Below are 26,559 nucleotides of genomic sequence, written 5' to 3'. Positions count from 1 at the left end.
CTTCTCCAACACCACAGTTCAAAAGCATCAATTCTTTGGCACTCAGCTTTCTTTATGGTCCAACTCTCATATTATACATGACTACTGGAAAAACCATAGCTTTGACTAGACAGACCTTTGTCGGCAAAGAAACATCTCTGCTTTCTAATATTCTGTCTAGGTTGATCATAACTTTTCTTCCAAAGAGCAAGCTTTTTTAAAATTTCATGGCTACAGTCACCATCTGCATTGACTCTGGAGCCCAAGAAAATAAAGTCTCTCAGTTTCCATGGGAAACTGTTTCCCCATCCATTTGCCATGAAGTGAGGGACTGGATGCCATGATCTTAGGTTTTTGAATGTTGAGTTTTAATCCAGCTTTTTCACTCTCCTCTTTCACTTTCATCAAGAGTTTCTTTAGTTCCTCTTCACTTTTTGTCATAAGGGTGGTGTCATCTGAGGTTATTGATATTCCTCCCAGCAATCTTCATGTATATATAATAATCAGAATCTAAAATACTTCCTTTACCCCCCAAAAGTGCCTCATGCCCCTTTATAGTCATTCCCTTTCTGCCACTACTGATCTTTTATCCCTAAAATTTTTCTTTTTCCAGAATGTCATATAAATGAAATCATATTAAGTGGCCTTTTGTGTCTGGCTTCTTGCTCTTAGAAAAATGCTTTAAGGGTCATCCATGTTGTTGGTGATATCAGGCATCAGTTTATTGCCGAGTTGTATTCCATTGTATAGATGAACCACAGTTATTTACCCAGTCACCAGATGATAAGCATTTAGTTTATTTCCAGTTTGGGATTATTATGAATAAACTGCTAAAAACATTCATGTTTATAACCTGTTTAGTTTTAGAGTATTTGGGTTAATATGGCATTATCTTGAGAACCTGGCATTCTGTTGAGTGACTAATTCATGGATTCCTTAGTCCTAAATAATCTAAAATATGAACCCTCTATTAGAAATTAGAGATGAAGAAACTTGTTGACTGTTTTCAATGATAATTTGGAAGGTATTTACTATATGGCATTTGGGACATACTTTTTATTTAATTTAGCATGCTGTAGTAGTAAAACAATAAATAATACTTAGTAGAGTATATAGAAAATGTAGTATAATGGCAAACACTGGACTAAGAATTTAGAAATTGAGTTCTAGTCATTTAATCTGGTTTCAATTTCCAACTCTACCTTTTATTAGACTTCAGACACATTGTGACTTTGAACAAATTAGTAACATTCTCTGCATTAAGAAAGACAGAAGTAATATTTCCACATTTTTAAGAATATTCATCTCTCATTTAGTCCTAAAGACCACCCTATGAGGTACCTATGACCTAAACAGTGCTAGTCCTATTTTACTGGTGAGTTAACCAAGATTCACAGAAGTGAAGCAATGGGCAATGGTTGAGTCAACAATTGACTCCATATCAGTTTTTTTCTGGAAAATTGAGATAATACTCTTAAATGTGATTCCATTAATAAGACTCAAAACTGCTTCTCTCTTGCTTCCTCTCCCCCTCCCCCTCTTTTAAATTGAAATATAGTTGATTTACCATGTTGTGTTTCTGGTGTACAGCATGGTGATTCAGTTATATATATGTATATATTATTTTTCTTTATGGTTTACTACAGGATACTGAATATAGTTACCTGTGCTACACAGTTGTTGCTTAGTCACTAAGTTGTGTCTGACTCTTGTGCAATCCCATGGGCTGCAGCCTACCAGGCTCCTCTGTCCATTGAATTTCCTGGGCAAGAATACTGGAGTGGGTTGCCATTTCTTCTCCAGGAGATCTTCCCAACCCAGGGATTGAACCCAAATCTTCTACACTGGCAGGCAAATTCTTTACCATTGAGCCACCAGGGAAGCCCTGCCCTATACAGTAGGGCTTTGTTATTTGCATATGTTCTCCTTCACTTTTTGTAACAGTCCCTCTTTCCTTGTCTCCTGTCCACCTATTCTGCTATCTCTTAAGAGAAATCTAAAACATGGGGGCTAACCTTACCATGTTTATTTTTTAATTGCAAAAGATTATATACTGGCAAAGGGCTGGAACATTCATTCTTCTTTTTATCATAAACATTAGAAAAACACTAAGTTGACTAGCAAATATTTGATCGAATTTCACAGTATAGTCTCACAACCTGACAGATCATTCTCACATGATTCCTGTTAGCACATTCTCTCAACCATTTTTCCCAATGTGATTCTTACTGCATTGCTTTGTGCAGTAGCTCAAAACTGCATTCTACTACTTCTGTATCACAGTCAGCCCAATTACTCACGTTTGAAAACCAGCTTGGCTGCTAATTTCTTCCACATACAACTTCTTCTTCATGGCCAAGACTCTATCTTTCTGCCTTATGGTTGTTTAAAATTACTGTAAGTAAGCAAGTTGATGAATATTTCCCCTTCTGTCATTCGTTTTGCAGGATTACACCAAACTTGATAAAAACTTATTATCAGCGACTCTATTCTGTAGAACTTCTTAGGATAGTTCTACCAATTTGTCCTGTAAAGTCCTCCTATGCATGAACCATGCAGAGTAAACACATCATTAGGTTTTCTTTCTCTTGGCTTTCCTAATGAGGGTAGAAATCTTATACAGCTGGAGAAGCCTGGTATTCCTTCCCAAACTGATTTATTTACATAGCACATGCTTCATTTGACACTTGCTTAGAAGATGCAGAGAGCTTTTTTAGTTAAGTACTGTACAGTATTTCAAAGGACATTATAGCTACGCTATAGCTGTTCAGTTTTTCCGGATACAAAGCTGCTCTTTGCTCTTTAAAAAACATTCCTATCCTAGTTCTTTAAATTACTGCTTTCAGAATTCTTTATATTACTGCTAGAGAGAATTAAGCTGTATACATTTAGAAGCTCTTTTCAGAAACAAATTTTGGTTTCAGAAGCTGCTGCATAAAGCCAGAAGTTTAAAATGTCGGCACAAACCAAGGGCAAGTAATTCTGCTCTTATCTAGTTGGTGAGAAAATAAATAGTGATTTGGAGTCAGATAATATACTGCTGTAGTCTGACATAAAGAACCTATGCTTAGAAGCCAGGTAAATCTAGGTTTAAATCCCATTATGTGCTTGCTGACAATTTTTCTTCTGCAGAGTTAAAAACTACTGTTTCCTCAAGTATATGCTAGTGGTAACAAGAACTTCTTTATAGAGTTTGATTCCAGTAACTGAAAGTATGTACAGTACCTGTATGTGCTTAGTCGTTCAGTCATGTGCAGTTCTTTCAAACCCATGGATTGTAGCCCACCAGGCCCCTCTGTTCATGGGGATTCTCCAGACAAGAATACTGGAGTGGGTTGCCATTTCTTCCTCCAGGGGATCTTCCCAACCCAGGGATCGGACCCAGGTCTCCCACATTGCAGGCAGATTCTTTACCATCTGAGCCACTAGGTAAATCTACTCTTTAAATAATTCCTTTCCCGGTAATCTTTCCCCTATACCCTCAAAAAAGAACAACTTCCTTTATCACTCAAATGTGATTTGTTGTTGTTAATCTAAAAATGTCTCCTGAAGGTTTGAGACAGATGAACGTAGGAGGGTTGACCTCCTCAATAGTACTGATAATCATTTTCAGCACAAACTCTGGACTATAGGAAGACTAGATTGCCATAAGATTAGTTCGAAAATGTATGTGACCATAAACACTGTGACCAGACACAGACCTTCAGTGTGACGGAATAAGGCACACTCCATTTTAATATTTTATATTTTTGAAGTATCTACTACAGTGAACATGGATAAGACATCCTACTGAGAGACGTGTTCATTTAGAAAGATATAAAGTGCATGGGTCCTTGCTTATGTAGCTGTATATTAGATCTAGACTGCCTAATTATGGTTCTCTTTTACATGAGTAGAAAATACCAAGAGGTGGAACATATAAGGGTTTATTTCTGGTGTCTGTTACTAGCAGCACAACCTAATCCATACTGATTCAGATATCAGTCTGGATACAGGCATCTGACTTACCTCAGGTCACCACTGAGATACCTTAAAATAGTACACTAGCATTTAAACATGGAAAAGGCACATTCATACACCTGAGATACAGAAATGTCAAGGAATTTCTATTAGAAATAACCTAGATATTCCCACTGAAAGCAACTAGAACTCTTTGAAGAATGGTTGTTTTGGATCTTTGGTGGGAAGTGTACATGATGACCCTGGGATACCTTGTCATAGAAGAAATCAAGAAAGCTCTCAGAAACTATTTTGTTGTTCAGTCACTTCAGTTCAGTTCAGTCGCTCAGTCGTGTCTGACTCTTTGCGACCCCATGAATCACAGCATGCCAGGCCTCCCTGTCCATCACCAACTCCCGGAGTTCACTCAAACTCATGTCCACAGAGTCGGTGATGCCATCCAGCCATCTCATTCTCTGTCGTCCCCTTCTCCTCCTGCCCCCAATCCCTCCCAGCATCAGAGTCTTTTCCAGTGAGTCAACTCTTCGCATGAGGTGGCCAAAGTATTGCAGTTTCAGCTTCAGCATCAGTCCTTCCAATGAACACCCAGGACTGATCTCCCTTAGAATGGACTGGTTGGATCTCCTTGCAGTCCAAGGGACTCTCAAGAGTCTTCTCCAACACCACAGTTCAAAAGCATCAATTCTTCGGCGATCAGCTTTCTTCACAGTCCAACTCTCACATCCATACATGACCACGGGAAAAACCATAGCTTTGACTAGAAGGACCTTGGTTGGCAAAGTAATGTCTCTGCTTTTTAACGTGCTATCTAGGCTGGTCATAACTTTCCTTCCAAGGAGTAAGCGTCTTTTAATTTCATGGCTGCAATCAGCATCTGCAGTGATTTTGGAGCCCAAAAAAATAAAGTCTGACACTGTTTCCACTGTTTCCCCATCTATTTCCCATGAAGTGATGGGAGTGGATACCATGATCTTATTTTTCTGTGTGTTGAGCTTTAAGCCAACTTTTTCACTCTCCTCTTTCACTTTCATCAAGAGGCTCTTTAGTTTTTCTTCACTTTCTTCCATAAGGGTGGTGTCATTTTCATATCTGAGGTTATTGATATTTCTCCCGGCAATCTTGATTCCAGCTTTTGGTTCTTCCAGCCCAGCGTTTCTCAAGATGTACTCTGCATAGAAGTTAAATAAGCAGTGTGACAATATACAGCCTTGATGTACTCCTTTTCCTATTTGGAACCAGTCTGTTGTTCTATGTCCAGTTCTAACTGTTGCTTCCTGACCTGCATACAAGTTTCTCAAGAGGCAGGTCACGTGGTCTGGTATTCTCATCTCTTTCAGAATTTTCCACAGTTTATTGTGATCCACACAGTCAAAGACTTTGGCATAGTCAATAAAGCAGAAACAGATGTTTTTCTGGAACTCTCTTGCTTTTTCCATGATCCAACAGATGTTGGCAATTTGATCGCTGGTTCCTCTGCCTTTTCTAAAACCAGCTTGAACATCTGGAAGTTCACGGTTCACGTATTGCTGAAGCCTGGCTTGGAGAAATTTGAGCATGACTTTACTAGTGTGTGAGATGAGTGCAACTGTGCTATAGTTTGAGCATTCTTTGGCATTGTCTTTCTTTGGGATTGGAATGAAAACTGACCTTTTCCAGTCCTGTGGCCACTGCTGAGTTTTCCTAATTTGTTGACATATTGAGTGCAGCACTTTCACAGCATCATCTTTTAGGATTTGAAATATCTCAACTGGAAGTCCATCACCTCTACCAGCTTTGTTCATAGTGATGCTTCCTAAGGCCCACTTGACTTCATATACCAGGATGTCTGGCTTTAGGTGAGTGTGAGTGATCACACCATCATGATTATCTGGGTTGTGAAGATCTTTTTTGTACAGATCTTCTGTGTATTCTTGCCACCTCTTCTTTATATCTTCTTCTTCTGTTAGGTCTGTACCATTTCTGTCCTTTATTGAGCCCATCTTTGCATGAAATGTTCCCTTGGTATCTCTAATTTTCTTGATGAGATCTCTAGTCTTTCCCATTCTATTGTTTACCTCTGTTTCTTTGCACTGATAGGTGAGGAAGGCTTTCTTATCTCTCCTTGCTATTCTTTGGAACTCCGCATTCAAACAGGTATATCTTTCCTTTTCTCCTTTGCTTTTCGCTTCTCTTCTTTTCTCAGCTATTTGTAAGGCCTCCTCAGACAGACATTTTGCTTTTTTGCATTTCTTTTCCATGGAGATGGTCTTGATCCCTGTCTCCTGTACAATGTCACAAACCTCCGTCCACAGTTCATCAGTCACTCTGTCAGATCTAGTCCCTTAAATCTATTTCTCCCTTCCACTGTATAGTCATACGGGATTTGATTTAGGTCATACCTGAATGGTCTAGTGGTTTTCCCCACTTTCTTCTATTTAAGTCTGAATTTGGCAATAAGGAGTTCATGATCTGAGCTACAGTCAGCTCCTGGTCTTGTTTTTGCTGACTGTATAGAGCTTCTCCATCTTTGGCTGCAAAGAATATAATCAATCTGATTTCGGTGTTGGCCATCTGGTGATGCCCATGTGTAGCGTCTTCTCGTGTTGCTGGAAGAAGGTGTTTGCTATGACCAGTGCATTCTCTTGGCAAAACTCTCTTAGCCTTTGCCCCACTTCATTCTGCACTCCAAGGCCAAATTTGCCTGCTACTCCAAGTGTTTCTTGGCTTCCTGCTTTTGCATTCCAGTCCCCTGTAATGAAAAGGACATCTTTTTGGGGTGTTAGTTCTAAAAGGTCTTGTAGATCTTCATACATATGATAGGTCTTTACATATGATAAAACTGAGGCTTTATGATATTAAGTAATTCACCTAGCTCATGTGATTATTTGATGGTTCACTTGAGATCTGAACTCCAAACTGTGCTCTGATATTCACAGGGTATCTTTGAGCAGACATATATTTTATTTCAGAAACTGAATAGTACCCTTTCCGAGGAGATATTCTAAATTATAACAGGTTACCAGATTGTGAATTAAGCTTTGACATTAACAGATCTTATTGTAAATAAAGCTGGATTATGTCCCTGAATCGATAGTTAACATAGGTAAAGTACAATTTTAGGAAAAGTTACCCAGTTATTTTAAAAATATATTAGCATTTCTGAATGAAGTTACTTGTAACTTTTGAATTTTCTTCAAATCCAGCAGTATAATTACATGCCATGTTACTATTAGAAAAGAATATAAAGTCATAATTATGAATATTTATGTAGGTTTCCCAGGTGGCGCCAGTGGTAAATAATCACCTGCTGATGCAGGAGACATAAGAGACATGGGTTCCATCCTTGGATCTGGAGGATCCCCTGGAGTAGGAAATAGCAACCCACTCCAGTATTCTTGCCTGAAAAATTCAACAGACAGCTAACGTCTATGAGGTTGCAAAGAATCGGACATGACTGAGCAATTGAGCACACATGTGCTTGTATATGACACACCGGTAGCACAGTAAAGCTACCCGGTCTGCAGGTGGGTTAGGACAATTAAGCTCTTGAAAATATGGCTCCCATTGGCCCTACAAATCTAGCAACATCTTATAAAATCACTACGATGCTTCATTTCTGCTAATAATTATTATGATATTCTGAGATAGCTTGTTGAAGTGAAACCTTTCTCCAGAGATAAAAATGGAGCTTAACAACAGTTTCATCATAATTTGAGGCATTGAAAAATGATGTACTGGTGTCCTAAAAACTCCACAGCAGCAGTATTTGTAAGAAGAGTAATTAGCATTAGTATAAGGAGTTCGGGAATAAAAAATTAGAAATCTTCAGATTAAAAAATTTTTATTTCACAATTGTCTTCTTATTATCCATGGGGAGTGGGGAGGGAGAGGGAGGTTGGTAAGAAAAGAGAAACAAAGAAAAACCCAGAATAGAAAAAAAAAAAACTTTTTTTCTACTTAGTTTAATTTCTGGTAAGAACATATAATCTTGGACATAGATTATTTGTAATTACTCTTGGAATGAAAATTACCCATAACATCAAAGCTCAAATTTATCTGTTCAGTTGCTTACTCAACAAATCTGTTTTGAAGCAACATAAACCAATGTTGGCTTTGTCCCTGTCCTCTGTTTTAGTGAACCTCTTATGGGCTAATATACCTTAGTCTCTTCATCTGTAAAATGTGAATAGTATAATATAGTATAAACTCCCTGCTCAATTTCTTTGAGATGTTTGTCTAGGAATATAATCTTACTTGAAGCACTGTGAGCCACTTGTATCAAAGATTATTTTAACTTTGTTATTTTTTTTAATGGACTAGCAGAATTACTGTTTCAAGTTGTCCTTTATTTTGAGTAGTTGCCAGGGAATATTGTGTGTTTGCATTATTGGAAGAGTCCTGACCATCAAAAGTATTAAGCAGTTCTCCTTTGAATTAGAGCTATCACAGAATACTTAAACATTTGTGTAATTTAAATCTTGGTCTCTCAAGCAGTAAACAGATGGAACATTACTAACAACAGTAATTAAATTATAAATCCGTTTTTAAACAGAGTTGGCCAATATTCAGCATCAGAATCCATATTCTGTTGTATCAGTTATGTTCATTTTTATTTGGATTATGATTTCAGAATACCCAAAAATGAAGGGGAAAAAAAAGCAAAACTGTCTATTTCAGATGTCTGTTATTTTTTAAAATTGTATGCTTAACAGTATTCATTCAATACATATTTATTGAATGCCTGCTTGAACCATGCACATTTTGAGGCACTGGGGATTTAGCAATGACCAAGAGAAACAAAATCTCAAACCTTGTGGAACTTACATTATAGTGGATTGGAGAGGGTTTATAATCTAAATGTGCATAATATCAAGTAATGCAAGCCCCTTCACCACGACAAGGCTCTGATCCAAGAAGGCAAGATTGTCTGAGGAGGCTTTACAAACAGAAGGCAAGCAAAAGGCAAGGGAGAAAGGGAAAGATATACTCAGCTGAATGCAGAGTTCTAGAGAATAGCAAGGAGAGATGAAAAGTGAAAGCTGCTCAGTCGTGTCTGACTCTTTACAACCCCATGGACTATACAGTCCATGGAATTCTCCAGGCCAGAATACTGGAGTGGGTAGCTGTTCCCTTCTCCAGGGGATCTTCTCAACCCAGGTGTTGAACCCAGGTCTCCCACATTGCAGGCAAATTCGCTACCAGCTGAGCTACCAAGGAAGTTCAAGGAGAGATAAGGCCATTTTAATGAACAATGCAAAGAAATAAAGGAAAACAACAGAATGGGAAAGACTAAAGATCTCTTCAAAAAAATTGGAGATATCAAAAGAACATTTCATGCAAAGATGGGCATGATAAAGAAAAGAAACAACAGCAACCCAAAAGAAGCAGAAGAGATTAAGAGGTAGCAAGAATACACAGAAGAACAATGTAAAAAAGATCACAATAACCTGGATTACCATGATGGTGTGGTCGCTCACCTAGAGTCAGACATCCTGGAATGTGAAGTCAAGTGGGCCTTAGGCAGCATTACCACAAACAAAGTTAGTAGAGGTGATGGAATTCCAGTTGAGCTATTTCAAATCCTAAAAGATGGTGCTGTTAAAGTGCTGCACTCAGTATGTCAGCACTTTGGAAAACTCAGCAGTGGCCACAGGACTGAAAAAGGTCAGTTTTCATTTCAATCCCAAAGACAATATCAAAGAATGTTCAAACTATCATACAATTAGGCTCATTTTGCATGCTAGTAAGGTTATGCTAAAAATCTTTCATCCTAGGCTTCAGCAGTAGGTGAACCGAGAACTTCAGATGTACAAAGCTGGATTTAGAAAAAGCAGAGGAACTAGAAGTCAGATTGCCAACATTCGTTGGATGATAGAGAAAGCAAGGAAATTTCAGAAAAACATTTTTACTTCTGCTTCATTGATTACACTAAAGCCTTTGACTGTGTGGATCATGACAAACTGGAAAATTCTTCAAGAGACTGAGAATACCAGAGCACCTTACCTGCCTCCTGAGAAATCTATAAGCAGGTCAAGAAGCAACAGTTAGAACTGGACATGGAAAAATGGACTGGTTCCAAATTGGGAAAGCAGTATGTCAAGGCTGCATATTGTTACCTTGTTTATTTAGCTTCTATGCAGAGTACATCATGTGAAATGCCAGGCTGGATGAATCACAAGCTGGAATCAAGATTGCCAAGAGAAATATCAATAATCTCAGATACACAGATGACACTACTCTAATGGCAGGAAGTGAAAAGGAACTAAAGAGCCTCTTGATAAAGGTGAAAGAGGAGAGTGAAAAGAACTCAGCATTCAGAAAATTAATATCATGGCATCTGGTCCCATCACTTCATGGCAATAAAAGGGGAAACAGTGGAAGCAGTGACAGATTTTCTTCTGTTGGCCTCCAAAATCACTGTGGATGGTGACTGCAGCCATGAAATTAAAAGACACTTGCTCCTTGGAAGGAAAGCTATGATAGTGTATTTAAAAGCAGAGACATCACTTTGCCAACAAAGGTGATGTTGGAAAAGATTGAAGGCAGGTGGAGAAGGGGATGACAAAGGATGAGATGGTTGGATGGCATTGCTGACTTGATGGACATGAGTTTGAGCAAGCTATGGGAGTTGGTAATGGACAGGGAAGCCGGGTGTGCTGCAGTCCATGGGGTCACAAAGAGTCAGGCACAACTGAGTGACTGAACTGACATCTGTCAAAACTCATCTAACTGTACACTTTGAAAGGGGTGCATTTTACTGTATATAAAGTATACCTCAATAAATCTGACTTTTCAAACAACATATAAAATTAATCAAGAATAAATGCATTGCCACTGGCTTTTGGGGGTAATAAATGTTACGAAAACACCAAAGAAACTAATAAAATATGTCAAATAAGCAAAAAGATAGCTTATTTTGGAAAAATTCTGAGATTTTGAGTCTCATAGACTTAAATTTGAATACTGGAAAAATAGGTAATGTTGAACAAGTTAGGTAAGCTTTCCAAATCTCAATTTTCTCATCTGTAAAGCTGGAATAATACCTTCTATTGTATAAAGTAGTTGTAAGATTAATCTCACAATTTGGTTCCTACCACACAGTAGGCAAACAAAGTAAAGTGTCTATGTATGAAGTGGTACCTCTTTTTTAAAGTCAATAAAAAGTAATTTTCATCTGTCTATATCAGTCTTTCAGTCAACATGTATTAAACATCTATTATATGCTATATTAACATTTTCCCAAATAAGCAATCTCAAAACAGAGAGAAGCATGAACGTCCCCTGAAATGAACACATTTTTCTAAGCTTCTGCAATTTTTATTATCTCAGAAAAGTTGATAAGAACAGCAATCAAAAAAACACAATCTGCTTTTCCACAGAATGATACACTGGTAAGGAACATAAGTTTTATCAGCAATAAATGTGAATTAAATAAGATTTAAGCTAAGATTTCCAAGATGTACAATTTTCTAAACAAATAGGAAGGTTACCAAATTAAATTAATTTCAACATTGTAGGAACTTTCATTTAACTTGTACTTAAGACCTTTCTGTGTGCTAAGCAAAGGGTATAGATATTTTGTGGGTTTAAAGTTTGAGATGAATGTAAATTACACAGAAATTCCACTTACCTAAATAAATAAGGTGACTGAAGTAGAAATAAAATGTATCCCCAAATCGTATTTCTTAATGTATAGAAATATATTTCTGTACATTTTCTAAGGGTTGAAATGAAGTTTTCAGTGACATTTAAATAAACAATCTCAGCAATGGAATTATTTACAAAGGTGAAACTTGAATTACAAACATTTGGCAAACATATATCTTGTTTTTCTTCCCAAATCAAAATCTTGCCCTGCACATATGTATGTATCATGTATATTTCACATATATGTATATATACACAAACACATACACATACTTTGTCCCTGCAACAAGCCCCATCATATGCCCATACACACATTTTTTAAAAAACTGCTCCTTCAAAATACAGCAAATATTGACTAAACAATAAGAAATTAAGATGATATACAAATCTTCTCTTTACTCTAAAGCCAAAAACAAAGCAGCTATGGCCTCCAAAGGATCCAATAGGAATCTGCATTATAAACTGAGCTCTTCTCTATGATGCACATTTGTAATAATAATAGAGATCATTCTTTTCTGCTATTGCTAAAACTCTGTCTCTAGGCAGCGGAGTGAATTTAAAAGAAGCTTAACATTACACACTAAATTTGAAGACATGGCACCAATGTTTTCCACCTCTTTAATATTGCCTGGGGAAGGGGAGGGGGGCTCAAGCAAATTACTGATGGCTATTTCTTGACTGGAAACTCAAGTCTTCTAGCACTTTCTTGGTGTAAATTTACAGCTTGAATGCAAAAATCAAACAAAGGGACTTTACCGATAAGCTAAAAATAAACATAAAATCCATGAAACTTTCATTTCTCTTTCTGCACTTTATCACAAGAAGTAACTAAAGAGGTCATAGGAATTTGTTCATTTCAAGATTCTGAGGGATCATAATGAGTTTTTTTTTTTTTTTAACATGTTTTTCATGTACTTTAGAAACTAAAACTCCTAGAGTTTATAGAGCACCCTAAAGTTAAATATGCCCAACTTGAACATTTTTCTGTAAGCAACTTCTTAAGATCACTCATCAAATTCTAAGTCAGTATACTTTCCTTCAGCCTTAGAAGGAAAATTACCCTAAAATACCTAAATATGGATATTCTACAATCTTTAATAACGCCAAATTAATGATTTCTTTACATTATTAGGAAACTGTTACTCATTTGTATATTCTCTGCCTCATTCCTTCCTGTTGCTGCTGCTGCTAAGTCACTTCAGTCGTGTCCGACTCTGTGCGAGCCCATAGACAGCAGCCCACCAGGCTCCCCTGTCCCTGGGATTCTCTAGGCAAGAACACTGGAGTGGGTTGCCATTTCCTTCTCCAATGTGTGAAGGTGAAAAGCGAAAGTGAAGTGGCTCAGTCATGTCCAACTCGTAGTGACCCCATGGACTGCAGCCCACCAGGATCCTCCATCCATGGGATTTTCTAGGCAAGAGTACTGGAGTGGCTTGCCATTGCTTTCTCCGCTGCTCCTCCCCAAATACTATTAATACATCCTCCACTCAAACAGAAACTCTCTCAAATAGTCTATGATTTCAGACTAATCTTAAGTGTGTAACTCTTTCAGGATGAATTTCCTATACGCCCTCATTGTTGCATTTATATCAGAAAATAACTCCTTAAGGAGAGAAACCATATGTGAATGGATTTTTTCCCCTTCCAAAGTGCCTAGTACAATATTGGCACTTTTTTTTTCTTTCCATATAACAGTCTAACTATTCTTGGAATACACTTGAATAAATTTTTATGAACATAATTCCCGCCTCAAATTCTACTTTGCCAGCCTAAACATGGAGTTACTTTTTTTTCCCTGTGAGAAGTAGCCAGTTTGGTAAGTATAAAGGATCCCAAGCTCTGCAACAGTGAAAAACATTTAGACAGCAATGATTCAATTTTTTTAAAAAAGTACCTGACATCTTTAAGACAACTGGCAGAATAAGATGATCAGAAATTTCTGTTTTCACTACAAATAAACCTAGGAGGAAGGAAAATGGGCACGTAAGTGTACACAAAACACAAGCGCACACACACACACACAGAGGATTCATGTAGTTACACAAACCCCATTATATGAAGTGACAAGATTTGTTTTCCTGGGAAAACATAACAATATTATGTATTTCATTCAAGGCGCTGTTGCCTAGCAGTATCACACCGGTTATTTAGGCTATAATATTACATCTGGGTTAGTCCATAGCTGCTAATGACCATACTCAACCATTCTACCTGACTGATACTATTGTCTTGACCAGTAAACATAATGGGCTTCCCTGGTGGCTCAGACAGTAAAGAATCCGCCTGCAATGCAGGAGACCCGGGTTAATTCCTGGGTTGGGAAGATCCCCTGGAGAAGGAAATGGCAACCACTCCAGATTCTTGCCTGGAGAATTCCATGGACAGAGGAGCTTGATGGGCTACAGTCCATGGGATCACAGAGTCGGACACGACTGAGCAACTAATACTTTCACTTTCATCAATACACTATCTGCATAAAGAAAGTTTTCCTCTAGCTTAAATAATTAGAAATATGTTATTTTACATAAGAAGAGGTGACAAGAATACACAGAACTGTACAAAAAGATCTTCACGACCAAGATAATCAGGATGGTGTGATCACTCACCTAGAGCCAGACATCCTGGAATGTGAAGTCAAGTGGGTCTTAGAAAGCATCACTACAAACAAAGCTAGTGCAAGTGATGGAATTCCAGTTGAGCTATTTCAAATCCTGAAAGATGATGCTGTCAAAGTGCTACACTCAATATGCCAGCCAATTTGGAAAACTCAGCAGTGGCCACAGGACTGGAAAAGGTCAGTTTTCATTCCAATCCCAAAGAAAGGCAATGCCAAAGAATGCTCAAACTACCGCACAATTGCACTCATCTCACACACTAGTAAAGTCATGCTCAAAATTCTCCAAGTCAGGCTTCAGCAATATGTGAACCGTGAACTTCCAGATGTTCAAGCTGGTTTTAGAAAAGGCAGAGGAACCAGAGATCAAATTGCCAACATGCGCTGGATCATGGAAAAAGCAAGAGAGTTCCAGAAAAACATCTATTTCTGCTTCATTGACTATGCCAAAGCCTTTGACTGTGTGGATCACAATAAGCTGTGGAAAATTCTGAAAGAGATGGGAATACCAGACCACCTGACCTGCCTCTTGAGAAATCTATATGCAGGTCAGGAAGCAACAATTAGAACTGGACATGGAACAACAGACTGGTTCCAAATAGGAAAAGGAGTACGTCAAGGTTGTATATTGTCACCCTGCTTATTTAACTTATATGCAGAGTACATCATGAGGAACACTGGGCTGGAAGAAACACAAGCTGGAATCAAGATTGCCGGGAGAAATATCAATAACCTCAGATATGGAGGTGACACCACCCTTATGGCAGAAAGTGAAGAGGAACTAAAAAGCCTCTTGATAAAAGTGAAAGAGGAGAGTGAAAAAGTTGGCTTGAAGCTCAACATTCAGAAAACAAAGATCATGGCATCTGATCCCATCACTTCATGGGAAATAGATGGGGAAACAGTGTCAGACTTTATTTTTTTGGGCTCCAAAATCACTGTGGATGCTGATTGCAGCCATGAAATTAAAAGACGCTTACTCCTTGGAAGGAAAGTTATGACCAACCTAGATAGCATATTAAAAAGCAGAGACATTACTTTGCCAACAAAGGTCCGTCTAGTCAAGGCTATGGTTTTTCCCGTGGTCATGCATGGATGTGGGAGTTGGACTGTGAAGAAAGATGATCGCCGAAGAATTGATGCTTTTGAACTGTGGTGTTGGAGAAGACTCTTGAGAGTCCCTTGGACTGCAAGGAGATCCAACCAGTCCATTCTAAGGGAGATCAGTCCTGGGTGTTCATTGGAAGGACTGATACTGAAGATGAAGCTCTAATACTTTGGCCACCCCATTCAAAGAGTTTACTCACTGGAAAAGACTCTGATGCTGGGAGGGATTGGGGGCAGGAGGAGAAGGGGAAGACAGAGAATGAGATGGCTGGATGGCATCACCGACTCAATGGACATGAGTTTGAGTAAACTCCGGGAATTGGTGATGGACAGGGAGGCCTGGCGTGCTGTGATTCATGGGGTCGCAAAGAGTTGGACATGACTGAGCGACTGAACTGAACTGACATCAAATAAAAAAAAAACCTCTGATCACTCAGACAATAACCTGTTTTACTTCATCCAAAGATTTATATGAAAAAATGAAATACATATATATCCTAAATGGGTAATGCTAACAAGCATAACATATCAAAAAAGGGTATTGAATCCTGTCAAATGGTTTTCTCTGCATCTATGAAATAATCATATGATTTTTGTCGTCTATTTTGTTAATGTGTCATTTAGGCCCGTATTTCTTTACTGATGTTCTGTCTGGATGATTTATCTGTTGATATAAATGGGGTGTTAAAAAGTCCCCTACTAATGTGTTACTGTCAATTTCTCCCTTTGAGTCTGTTAATTGCTTTACATGATTTGGTGCTCCTATGTTAGATGTCTTCTTGGTGGATTGTTCCCTTTATCATTATATTATGCCCATCTCTGTCTCCAGCTACCTTTTAAGGCCTGAAGTCTATTGTATCTAATATGACCATGCCTATGTTCACTTTCTTTTACCTGCCATTTAGAGTATCATCTTCCATCCCCATGAACCTATGTTTGTATTTAGAACTGAGATGAGTCTCCTAGAGGCAGCATATTGTTGGACCTTGTTTTTGAACACATTGAGCCAATCTATGTCTTCTGATTGGACTCTCAAGAGTTCCCCAACACCACAGTTCAAAAGCATCAATTCTTTGGTGCTTATCCTTCTTTATGGTCTAACTCTCACATCTGTACATGACTACTGGTAAAACCATAGCCTTGACTAGCCAGACTTTGTCGGCAAAGTGATGGCTCTGCTTTTTAATACACTGTCGAGGTTTGTCATAGCTTCCCTTCCAAGGAGCAAGTGTCTTTTAATTTCTTGGCTTCAGTCACAAATGCAGTGATTTTGGAGCCCAAGAAAATCTGTCACTGTTTCCATTTTTTCCCCATCGATTTGCCATGAAGTGATGGGACTGGATGCCATTATGTTTGTTTTTTGAATGTTGAGTTTTAAGCCAGCTTTTTTATTCTCCTCTTTCACCTTCAGGCTCTTTATTTATAGCTGCTGCTGCTGCTAAGTCAATTCAGTCGTGTCTGACTCGTAGTGACTCCATGAACTACAGCCCACCAGGCTCCTCTGTCCATTGGATTTTCCAGGCAAAAGTACTGGAGTGGGGTGCCATTGCCTTCTCCATTATTTATAGCTATCTATGATTATTTTAAGTTCCTGACCTCTTAAAATCAAATGCATCTAGACAACTCTGCATTTTTACTCCCCGCCCCCTACAATTATATAGATATTTACTACTTTTGTCTTTTAATGTTCCTGCTAGCTTTCTGTGTGGTTATTTACTATCTTCACCATGTATTTGCCTTTACTGATGAGCTTTTTCCTTTCAACTTTCTGGTTGTGGCCTTTTCTTTTTTGCTTAGAGAACCTCTTTAATATTTCTTGTGAAGCTGGTTTGGCTGTGCTAGACTCCTTTAGTTTTTGTTTTGTCTGTAAAACTTTTGAGTTGTCAAATCCGAATGCAAGTCTTTCTGGGTAGAGTATTCTTGACTGTAGGGTTTTTTTCCTTTCATCACTTCAAATACATCGTGTCACTTCTTGTCTGCAGAGTTTCTGCGGAAAAATCAGCCAATAGCCTTATAGGAGTTCCCTTGTATGTAACTTGCTTTTTCATTGCTGCTTTCAATATTCTCTATAATTTTTAATCATTTAAATTATGTCTTGGCATGATCCTCTTTGGATCAGTTCTGTACTTCCTAGATCTGGATGTCTCTTTCCCAGGTTAGAGAAATTTTCAGTTATTATGTCTTAAAATATGTTCTCTGGCCCTTTCCCTGGGAGGCATTCCCATACTGGTACCTACAGGCTGGTGAGCAGGGACAGGGCTAGGTCCTGGGCCTAATAAGCTAAAGAGAGGATTTCAAAATGGTGATCACTAGCACACGGGTGTCCCCAGGGTGAGCTCCAGCTGCCTCCAGCCTCTGTGGGAAGCACTCTAAGATCAGCATGCACGTCTGACTCAAGCTGCTTTCAAATTATTTCTGCCCTGGGTCTGGGAGAGTGTGAAATTTTTGTGTACACACTTCAAGAGTGGAGTCTCTATTTTCCACAGCCCTCTGGGTCTCCTGAAAAGTAAGCCCCACTGGCCTTCAAAGTCAAATGTTCTCTGGGTTTATCTTCCTGGCCTAGGACTGTAGGCCTGGGGAGTCCAACATGGGGCTCAGATCACTCTTTCCTTGGGGAGAACTTCTTCAATTGCAATTATTCTATTTCTCAGTCACTCAACTGGGAGTATAAGTCTTAACTGTACTGCAATTTCACACCTCTATCTGTCTCATTGTAGTTCCTTCTCACCTTTAGTTGAAGAAGATTTTTTCTAGTAGATTTCAGTCTTTCTTATCAGTAGTTGTTCTGTAAATAGTTGCAGTTTTGATGTGTCAATGAGAAGAGGTGAGCCTGGGGTCTTCTTAATCTGCCATTCTGCTTGGTGTTATGCAGTTTTCTTTTGATTGGTGCATATATAGTGTATATTTTCTCACCTGTTTACTTTTAACTTGTATCTTTCAAACTAGGTTTCTTGTAGGTAGTACGTAATTGAGTCTTCTTTGCTTTAAATATAATTGTACTATCACTTTTAATTGGAATGTTTATACCATTTACATTTAATGTGATTATATGGTTGGATTTAAATCTCTATCTTGATATTTATTTGTCTAACCTTTACTTTCTTCTCTTTTTATTTTTTACCTGCCAGTTTCTGAGCATTTTTTTTAATGATTTTATTTCCTCTACCACTAACTTATCAGCTATACCTCTTTTTTCTTCTACTTATGTTGAAAGTACCACAATATATTATTCTTCTTGATTTAAACAATTATCTTTAGGAAAAAAATTCTTTAATGAAGGAGAAAAGGCTTTTATATCCACCTACATGTTTACTTTTCATAGTGCTGCTCATTTCTTTTCAAAGTTGTAAATTTCCATCTGGTATCATTTTCTTTCTACCTAAAGAACTATTTTTAACATTTCTGACATTGCAGGTATGTTTGTGACAAATTCTCTAAGCTTTGTTTATACCTGAAAGTCTTTATTTTGCCTTAATTTTCAGGAGATCTTTTTTGCCAGATACAGAGTTCTAGATTGAGTGGGGCAGATTTTGTTTTTAAAATTTTTAATTCCAGTACTTTAAGATGCCACTTCTGGCATGTTTAGTTTCTGACAAGCAGTTTGCAGTAAGTTTTAAATATTTGCTTGTCTGTCATTTAAGATGAGTCCTACCCCCTACCCCACCTTCGCTGTTTTTAAGAATATTTTCAAGATTTTTGTCATTCGTTTCAGCAATTTTTGTGCCTGGTTCTTCTGTTTAGAGATTTGTGAACTCCTGCAATCATTAGCTTTACAGTTTTTTAAATCAAACTTGGTAAATGTTTGTCCATCATTTCTTGAAATAGTCTGTCTCCCCATCTCCTTCTGAAACTTGTTATACTTATATTAAACTGCTTGATATTGCCCCACAGCTTACTGGCGCTGTCTTTTTCTTCTTTTTCTCCCAAGCTCTTTTTCGTACTTGGTGTTTCATTTTAGATAATTGCTACTGCTATGTTTTCAGATTTTAACTAATTCTTTTCTCCTGCAATCTGCTGTATTTTTCATTTCAGATATTGTGTTTTTCATCTCTAGAAGTTCTATTTGGGTTTTTCTTTTTAAAAATAACTTCCATGTCTCTTCTTGGCATGTTCATGTTTCCCTCTACCTTCCTGAACATATGGAGTATACTTACAATTGCTGCTTTAACATCCTCGTCTGCTAATTCAATCATATGTGTCGTTTCTTTCTCTCTTCTTATTGGTTGATTTTGTCCCAGTTATGGGTCATACTTTCCTGCTTCTTTGCATGTCTGGTAATTTTTTTTAGGACACAAGACATTATTTTACATTGTTTGGTACTGGATTTTTATTTCAGATTTGTTTTGGATATATTTTTTGCTTCACTGTATGGATATGTAGCATTTTTAAAAAGCAAAAAATGGTCTTTATAACATGAATCAATGAACAAATGAATCTGTGCAATTTATTTATTTATTCACCCTCAACAACTTTTTTTTTTTTAATTTTTGGGTGCACACTGTGGCATGTGGGACCTTGGTTCCCTGAATAGGGATTGAACCCGTGCCCCCTTCACCGGGTGCCCCCTTCACTGGAAGGCAGAATCTTAACCACTGGACTGCCGGGTAAGTGACTACCCTCAATAAATTTTTAAGTATACAGTATTGTTAAATATAAGCTCAATGTTATACAGGTGATCTCTAGTACTTTTTCATCTTTCATAATGAAATTTATACTCATTGAACAACAACTCCCCATTTCCTTTTCCCTCCTGTCCCCAGCAATCACGTTCTGCTTCCGTGAGTTTGACTACTTTACACATCACATATAAGTAGAATCATGCAGTATTTGTCTTTCTGTAACTTATTTATTTCACTTAGCATAACATCCTCAAGGTTCACTCATGTTGTTGCATGACAGAATTCCACCACTTGAAGGCTGAATAATATACATATATTGTACTTATTATTATTATACAATAATATACTGTATATATACGTATATACCACCATTTTCTTTATTCATTCATCTACTGATGGACATTTGGGTTGCTTTCACCTCTTGGTTACTGAATAATGCTTCAATTAACATATAAGTGCAAATAACTCTTCAAGATCCTGATTTCAATGATTTTGGATAAATACCTAGAAATGGGATTGCTGCACCTCACGGTATGGATATTTTTTCTTTTCTTTTTTTTTTGCATTAAGTGTTTTTGAGTTTTGTCCTGTCTGTAGTTATATAACTTGGAAATGGTTTGACCATTTCAAGGCTTACTTTTAACCTTTGTTAAGTGGGGCCAGAGTAGATTCTAGTCCAGGGCAATACCCTTAAGACTTTACCCAATGCCTGTCTATCAGGAAGTCTTTCCACTCTGACCGTTGCCCTCCATGCACCTCTGTCCATGGGATTCTCCAAGCAAGAATACTGGAGTGAGCTGCCAATTCCTTCTCCAGGGGATCTTCCTGACCCAGGAATCGAACCAGGTCTCCTGTTCTGGGCTTCTCTGATAGCTCAGTTGGTAAAGAATCCACCTGCAATGTGGGAGACCTGGGTTAGATCCCTGGACTGGGAAGATCCCCTGGGAAAAGGAAAAGGCTACCCACTCCAGTATTCTGGCCTGGAGAATTTCATGGACTGTATAATCTATGGGGTGGCAAAGTGTTGGACATGACTAAGTGACTTTTACTTTCATTTTCTTTACCAACTGAGCTACAAGGGAAGCCCCTTAACACCAATACATTTCATTTAATTACTACGCCATTGTCTTGCTGCCACTTAAAAAGCTTCAAGTCATTTGTAGCTGACTTCACAGGGGCAAGTGTTAATTACAACAGGGGCAAGCATTAATTACAAAACCACCTCATGAAATATTGTTCTTCTACAGGGCACATTCTAACTCAAGCATGACTGAAAAGGATAATCTTCCATGTAAATATAAATTCTCTGTCTCTTCTTGTGCCATAAAGATGTAAACTTTGGCTATCAGTCCAAATATATTTTTATTTTTTTAAATATTAAACTTTTAAAGTAAACTTTTAATCACAATCTAGTACACTTAGTGTACAGCTTGATTAATTTCATAAAGTGAATGCACCCATGTAACCATACTCAGGCCAAGATATATACTGCTGCTGCTGCTGCTGCTAAGTCACTTCAGTCAAATTTGGTTTAACACTCAGAACTCAAAATAGGAAAAAAAAAAAAAGAGGGAAAACCATATCTCCTAAACAGATTCTATCAAATAGAGGTATTTAATAAGATTTACCCAGTCATGATTTTATTAAATGCTTATAGCAAACTATCAGTAGAATAGAACTTCCTTAACCAGCTACACAGAAGATCATCTTGTACTATTTCCTTGGCAAAACCCTTCTCCCCAAAGTAACAACTCTCCTGTCTTCTAACACAATAAATTGCCTCCCTCCCCCCGCCCCACCCCGCTATTTTTAAACTTCGTATAGCTGGAATGATATAAAATGTATACTGTTTTGTGACTGACTTTTTCCCCTGAACATTATGTTCCTGAGATTCATCCACATAGTTGTGTACTGCAATATTTCATTTCCTCTTGTTGTACAGTACTCCATTGTACAAATATACCACTATTTAGTTATCCAGTTCATTGTTGAATATTTAGATTGTTTACAGTTTTGGGCTATGTGAATATTGCTCTATGAACACTGTTATACATGTGTTTTCAGTTCGGTTCAGTTGCTCAGTCATGTCTGACTCTTTGCGACCCCATGGACTACAGCACGCCAGGCTTTCCTGACCATCACCAACTCCTGAAGCTTGCTCAAACTCATGTCCATCAAGTCAGTGATGCAATCCAACCATCTCATCCTCTGTCATCCCCTTCTCCTCCTGCCTTCTAGCATTTCTGCTGGATATATAACTAAGAGTGAAATTGTAAGGTCATGTGGTGTGAGTATGAGTAAGTTAAGCTTTAGATATAAAAAATGTTTAAAGGTATTAACCGGAGTGGTTAAAGCAATTTATATTCCCATGAAGTGTGGAAAATATGTTGCAGATACATTGTAATCTCACAAACAACTGGTATCCTCAGTCTTTTAACAAGATATATGTAATACAAATTGCAAATACCCTTTTCCACTCTGTGGCTTGCCTTTTCATTCTTAATGGTGTCTTTTAATGGACAGATTTTCTTAATTTTAATGTAGTACAGTGTATAATTTTTTCTTTTTATTGTTAATGCCACATGTATTCAATTTGAGAATCTTTGCCTCTTCCAGGGTCACAAAGATAATGTTTTCTTTCAGAAGCTTTATTATTTTACTTTTCATATCTATAATTTATTCTGATTTCTTCATATGATTTGAAGTCAAGATTCATCTTCTTTCCCCCCACATGGGTATCTATCTAACTGACCTAGCACAATTTATTGAAAAGAATGTTCCTTCCTCTCTGCACTGCAATGTTATCTTTGATATAAATCAAGGGTCGGTATAATGTGTGCATCTGTTGGCTCCATTTTGCTTCATTCACTATTTGTCTTCTCTTGTGTCAGAATCATGTTGTCTTTACTACTGTTGCTTTATAATAAATCTTGATATCCTATAGTAAATATCCTCCAGTTTTGTTATTCAAGACTATCTTAGCTATTCTCGATCCTTTGCATTTTTATAATTTAAGAATCAGCTTGTCAATTTTAAAACCTAACAAACAAATCTTCAGGGATATTGCTTGAGACTACCCTGAATCTATGTGGGGAGAATTGAAATCACAGACCACTGACTCTTTTAATCCATAACTGATATCTTTTTCTTTTGTCTTAATTTTTCCTAATAATGTCTTACATTTTTTAGTGAAGAGGTCTTTTTTTATTAATTTTGTATATTTGATATTTTCAATATACTAATATGGCATTATTTTTAAAGTTTTACTTTTTGTTTGTTTGTTGCTATTAAATGGGCCTAAGATTGATCTTGTTTACCAACATTGTATCTGGCAATCTTGCAATACTGAAATTAACTTTTTAATTCTATCAGTTTATAGATTCTTTCAAACTTTCTCTGTAACAATCAGGTCATCTATAAATAATTGCAGTTTAATTTCTCTTTCTAATCATTATGCATCCCCACTTACTGCATGTCAAGGCCAACCCTGTCAATAGAACTTCCTGTGATAACATAAGTGTTCTATATTTGTGGTATATAGTAGCCACTAGTCACATGTGCCTTTTGAGCACCTGCCACGTGGCCAGTGTGACTGATAATCTATAATTTTAACTAATTAGAATCTAAATTGCCAAATATGGTATCGGACAGTTCAGATCTAGGATCTTCAATATAATGGTAATACAACACTTTATAGCAGGGATCTTGTTTTAATCCTGATCGAAAGATAAATAAACGCCTCCAGTATTTTGCCACTATATGTGATACTTGCTTTAGATTTGCAGGGGAAGCAACTAACACACTCTGTCAGACTGAAGAAGGAATAGTTTGCTACAAGCATTTTAAAAAATCATAAGTGGGTAAATTTTATCAAATACTATTTGATAAACCAATTGAGATGATGCATTCTCTCTCTTTTCCTATTAATTTTAGTCATTTACATGCACTGAATTCTGAATGTTATAACAAACTTACGCTGCTATAGTAAATTCAACTTGATCATGACATCTATTTCTTGATTGATCTATCTAGATTTGATTTGCTAATATTTTTAGAATGTGTTCACCCATGTTCACAAGAGCAATGGATTTGAAATTCTCCTTTCTTATGATGTCTTTATCAGGTTTTGGTATTAAGGTTATGCAAGCCTCAAAACAGACTGGGAAATATTTTCTTTTTATTCTCTGAAAGCATTTTAGTAATATTGACGTTATTTCTTCTGAAAATTCCTTAGAAGAATTTACCTGAGAGGCCACCTGGGCCTAAAGATTTCTTTGTGGAAAAGTTTCAAATTACAGGCTCAATTTCACTAATATATATGGAACTACCCAAGTTATTAATCTCCTATAAATTTTAGCAAACTTTTTTCCTAGGAATTTGTCCATTTCATCTAAGTTTTTAACTCCTCTGGCATAAAGTTATTTTTAAAATCCTCTTGCTGCTGCTGCTGCTGCTAAGTCACTTCAGTCGTGTCCGACTCTGTGTGACCCCATAGACGGAAGCCCACCAGGCTCCCCCGTCCCTGGGATTCTCCAGGCAAGAACAATGGAGTGGGTTGCCATTTCCTTCTCCAATGTGTGAAAGTGAAAAGTGAAAGTGAAGTCACTCAGTCATGTCCGACCCTTAGCGACCCCACGGACTGCAGCCTACCAGGCTCCTCCATCCGTGGGATTTTCTAGGCAAGAGTACTGGAGTGGCTTGCCATTGCCTCATCTTAAATTAGTAAAAATGCTCATTTAAAAGGTGACTGAGGGACTTCCCAATGGTACAGTGGATAAGAATTTGCCTACCAATGCAGGGGACACAGGTTGGATCCTTGGTCCTGGAAGATTCCACATGCCTTGGAGCAACTAATCCTGTGTGCCACAAATTCTGAGCTTGCATGACACACTACTAAGCCTGCATGCTACTACTACTAAAGACTATGCACCTAGAGCCTGTGCTCCCCAACAAGAGAAGCCACTACAATGAGAAGCCCGTGCACCATGACAGAGTAGTCCCAACTCGCCACAACTAGAGAAAGCCCGTGTGCAGCAAGGAAGACCTGCTGCTGCTCAGTCGCTTCAGTCGTGTCCGACTCTATGCGACCCCATAGACTGCAGACTACCAGGCTCCCCCGTCCCTGGGATTCTCCAGGCAAGAACACTGTAATGGGTTGCCATTGCCTTCTCCAATGCAGGAAAGTGAAAACTGAAAGTGAAGTCGCTCAGTCATGTCTGACTCTTCGCGACCCCATGGACTGCAGACTACCAGGCTCCTCCGTCCATGGGATTCTCCAGGCAAGAGTACTGGAGTGGGTTGCTGTGGCCTTCTCTGAAGGAAGACCTAGAACAACCCAAATAAATACATAAATAATTAAATTTTTTTTTAAAGATGCTGGATTGGCTATATTATTGTTGCAGATTTTCCTATCTTCTGCATCTGTATAACTGAGATGGACAAGGCTTATACAGACCAGGAGTTTATGAGATACTTACAAAAATACTCTATCTGCAATGTCTACCTTAATATAGTACTCAGAATTCCATCTATCATGACATTTCCAACAATAGCAGTGTTTGGAACTTTGCGAAAATCTTACTTATTATTACTTCTAAAATGTTAATAGTTTGGAACAAAAATGACATTGTGTCAAAGACCTATTCTTATCCAACTCACCTAAAGATAAGCACTTTAGTGACAGAAAATGTCATGATCACAAGATAGTCTAATTACTATATCTGTGTGTGTGTGTGTGTGTGTGTGCACTAAGTCACTTCAGTTGTGTCCAACTCCTTGCAACCCTGTGGACCTTAGCCCACCAGGCTCCTCTGTCCATGGAATTCTCCAGGCAAGAATACTGGAGTGGGTTGCCATGCCCTCCTCCAGGGGATCTTCCCAACCCAGGGATGGAACCCACATCTCTTATGTCTCCTGCATTGGCAGGTGGATTCTTTACCACTAGTGCTAACTAGGAAGTCCAATTACTATATCTAATAATGAAGAATTGAAATACATGTGTGTAAGTGTGTAAATTTCACATGTGTAAGACCAAGAAGCTGTATAGCATAGTAAAGAATGCAGGCTTTTAACTGTTGCTTCTGGGTTTGAATCTTGACTCTATCACTTATTAACTCTGTGTCTCTAAGAAAGTTTTTAACTTGCTTATATCTCAGTTTCCTCATATACCATATGGGTTTAAAGAATAACTAGTTCATAGGATAGGATTAAATGAGTTAATGTATATAGTGTTTAAATCAATGCCAGGCACATAGAAAATAATCACACTAAATTTTTAAGAAGTGAGACAGTCTTTAATAATTAAAAAAGTAAATCAAAGTTCAAAATTTTAAATTATACATAGTTCACAGGAAGCTGTACACACTTCCAACCTAATTCTATCCAAGTCTGAAAACCTTCACTACTTCACAAAATAATAATATGCTTTATATGATGACCCAATCAATAAGTTTCTATTGAACACTTATTAGGCACGGGGATGTAAAAACAAGGGACATAACAAAACCTTAAACCGGCCCCTTAAAACCTTATAAGCAATATTAACAAACAAATAGTTTAGAATAAAAGACCATATATAATTAAGTTCTAAATTTTGTGGTAAAAAACATAAATCCTGACTAAAAAGACAGGGAATTCCATGAGGACTGATTCAAG

At 37.7% G+C, this 26,559-nt stretch overlaps 1 protein-coding gene across 11 annotated transcripts in view; it reads right to left on the bottom strand.

Moving 5' to 3' along the window:
* GLCE (glucuronic acid epimerase) overlaps nt 1-26,559 on the bottom strand; it is a 108,773-nt gene that overhangs the window by 20,178 nt on the left and 62,036 nt on the right. For 3 of the 11 annotated variants that reach the window (XM_055435389.2, XM_055435390.2, XM_055435384.2), the window contains one exon: nt 13,460-13,525. The exons of 7 other annotated variants lie outside the window; for them this stretch is intronic. The gene's annotated coding sequence lies outside the window, so the exon portion shown is untranslated. Of the gene's footprint in view, nt 1-6,317; nt 10,022-13,459; nt 13,526-26,559 lie in introns of those variants that run through there. One more of the 11 variants, XM_055435387.2, reaches the window with a different exon arrangement.

Source organism: Moschus berezovskii, chromosome 9, assembly GCF_049115385.1.
Source record: "Moschus berezovskii isolate FMDL1 chromosome 9, NW_MosBer_1.0, whole genome shotgun sequence".
NCBI lineage: Eukaryota > Metazoa > Chordata > Mammalia > Artiodactyla > Moschidae > Moschus > Moschus berezovskii.
This window is presented reverse-complemented; position numbering and strand designations above follow the sequence as displayed.